Source organism: Amblyomma americanum, chromosome 3 (assembly GCF_052857255.1).
Source record: "Amblyomma americanum isolate KBUSLIRL-KWMA chromosome 3, ASM5285725v1, whole genome shotgun sequence".
Lineage (NCBI taxonomy): Eukaryota > Metazoa > Arthropoda > Arachnida > Ixodida > Ixodidae > Amblyomma > Amblyomma americanum.
Genome location: NC_135499.1, coordinates 204,813,127 through 204,816,423, shown reverse-complemented (window position 1 = coordinate 204,816,423; position 3,297 = coordinate 204,813,127).

Genomic DNA, 3,297 nt, shown 5'->3' with positions numbered 1-3,297 from the left:
CTTGATGAAAGGAGGGTAAAATTGTCCAAATGAAGGAGCCGAGGCGGTGATGAGTTTGTATTCGCAAGGCGGGTCGCTAGGTCTGCCTGGCTTTGATAGGTCAGCAGATCCCGTGGGACCCACTCAATACGTACTGGCTGGCTGCGGAATGCGTGCCGCGAGCCGATGGATGTCCTGACATATCGTTGGACAGCGGCTAACACGTCGTAGCAACCAGACAACTTGAAGGGCGTCAGTGCGGATGACAACGCGGGCCGCAGGAAGCATAGTTATGTCGGCCATGGAGCAGAGTGCTTCTTGAACTGCAACGAGCTCAGCACAAAAGGACGAGGCGGGTTCCGTAAGTTGAAACCAAGAGGTTTGATTGAGGGCAGGTCTGCACGGGCAGTAGATAGCTGTTGTTGCTTTGCAGTCTTGTATGCTTGCGTCTACGTAGAGAACAACTGATCCTTCAGGCAGGCAAGCAACTTGTTCCTCAAATTTCTGGCGAAGGAACGATGCCGAATTAGCAGATGTTGGCCGGTGATTATTTGTTGGCTTGTTGTCGCTGAGCTGTACAAACTTCCATGGGGGAAGAACTGGCGTTGGCGGCTGACGAATGGAGTGTGACGTTGCATAAGTCCTCAGTGCATGCGTGGAGTGCGATAGACTGGCATAAAACAACATACACGTCAGTCGCCAACCGCTGGGGACGCCGTAAACTTGCTGCAAGTCCAATCCATCTCATCAATGGTATTGAGCTGCGCATTATCTTGTAAAGCTATGACAGGTGTGGTGCGTGGAAGGCATGTAATGGTCCTCAAAGCCTCTCGGTTCACGGCTTCAAGGCGATCTCATTGGGCTCTTGTAAGATGTCGAAACTGGGCTTGATACACAATACGTGGCTGCAGAACTGCCCTCACCAACTGCCGTGCAACGAAAGAGCCTGCGCCACCAGTTTTAGGAGCAATTCTTCTAATTAAACCCAAAGTCTGGGTAGCTTGCCTTTTTGCCTGAGAAAGCCATGCAGTCGCTGATCCTGATTGGTGAATCATTAAGCCAAGGATTTTTACCCTCGGACTCTCCTGTAGTGGGGTGCCTGAAAGACAAAGACGGATTGAACTTGCAGCAATTTTACGGCGTCCCCAGCGGTTGGCGACTGACGTGTATGTTGTTTTATGCACGGATAGCTGAAGTCCGATGGATGATGCGTAATTACAGGTATCATCCAAGGCAGATTGAAGGGCAGCCTCCCGAGTACGGAGATCTTGGTGAGTACTCCACACCGTGATGTCATCAGCGTACTGAAGAAATTTTATGTCACGGATGTCATGTAAGCGCCAAGCCAGCGGGATGAAAGCAATATTAAATAACGTCGGTGACAATACTGATCCCTGGGGCACACCGCAGAGAGGAACAAATGGTCCGACCGCTTCGCCGCTGCGGCGTATTGCAAATTTTCTGCTTTCCGAAAATAATTCGACAAAACTACGCACTCTCAGTGGGAGATGAAGCATGTCAATGGAGTTCAGAATGCCTGCATGGGTGATGTTGTCATATGCGTTTTCAACGTCCATTGCTAAAACAGTACGCACATTGCGGCTGCGGGTAGATGACAAAACGGCAGATGCCAAGACAGCCAGCCCGTCCTCTGTACCAATATATGGACGGAAGCCGATTTGTGCTGGGTGATAAAAACCGTGCTGCTCTAGCCACCATGACAATCGTGTGGCTAGCATCTTCTCCGCCAGCTTGCACAGCGTAGGAGTTAAGGAGTTTGGTCGCAAGTTGGCAAGGTCCGTCGGAGGATTTCCTGGTTTCGGGATAGGAATCACGACAGCAGATTTCCAGCTCTCGGGCGCTACGCCATCCAGCCACACTTTGTTTATTGTGTCTAGTAGTTGAGAGAGTGCAGCGCTACTCAGGTTATTGTACACCTCGCACTGAATATTGTTCGTCGATGACCTGGCGTTCGGCTGCCGATACACGATATGGTCGTTGGCTCAAAGGCGTGCTGGCGTCATTCCGACGGGTAACAGCCGATGTGCGGCCGAAACGGTGATGGGTAAAGTCAAATGGCGAACGAGACTTGTGAAGGTTTCACCAACCTTCTAAGCGCGAACGCGAATACGCTGCTCGGCGGGAAGTTTTGAAGCGAAACCTTCACGCCAGGTTTTCAAGAGGGTACCGTCAATGCATCTCTGAACAACTTGGATTGCACAATACCTATGGGTGGCTGTGATAGGAGCAGCCACCTGCCAGTGCAATGGCGCATAACTTAGCCGCTGTCCCACTGCGCTGGTAGTGGTGTGGGGACTCGTAGCCATTTGTGAACGTTAAGTAGAGACTGAGAAATTCTGCATATATGGACGTTAAACCGCAAAATATATCGCGTCATGCCCCTCAGGCGGAACTTAAATGCCTCCGGCAGTTGAAGAATCACCACCTGCTTTCGCCAGTCTGCTCGGTTTAACGAAGTTAAACCCTTCCGATTTTTCGTACGGCCGGGCTGCCGAAGATGCCAGAGAAGCTAGTCTTGAAGGTGACCAGATGATTCTGATTCGGGATTTTTGTACCAGAGGTTGGCGACATCGGTTAGGTATAAGATCACATTCGTGAGATTCGTGCTGTCGTCCCACCGGTTATGAGCGCTCACCCGTTCATAGAACAGCCAGACCTCCACGTCGTGGTCGTCCGTGCCGCTGAAGACGGCAGCGTCCCTCTGGCGGAGAGCATCATGGCAGGCAACGGGCTCCGGCGAAGAGCCGGCTGGCTGTTTGGCCTCGGATGGCATGGTGGCAGCGAGAGTCCAGTTGCGCAGCTACAGTATGGAATCCCGCAGCCTCCGCCAAGGTGAAACGGTCTTTATTTGAAGGATAATATCGGTTGCGAAGGCCGGGTAGGGCAAGCAAGGACATGTCCGGGCCCGAACAGTTCGCGCACTCGTCTCGCGGCACGTGTCGGCTCTCGCGCTTGTTTTTGTTGCCTTAGTGACATGGAACATACACACGACGGAGGATTGGGCAGGGTTTAGTGAGGAGGGCCAAGAGAAGTGGCCTTAGCTGCCGGTCATCTTCTTTAAAGGCCCAATGGCATTACGGGGGGGTCATGCGTACAGGCAAGGGTGGTTGCATGCAAAATAAAAATAAATGGTGAAGTAGAAATTCAAAACAATAATATTCGATCGAAAAGCAATGATAAAAAAGAAACAATGCAAAGGCAGGCGCACAAAATACAAGACAAGGTATAGCTGATACTTGAACATCGTAGTACAGTTACAGCAGTCTCAAAGTCATGTAATGCGCATCGCCGGAAGAC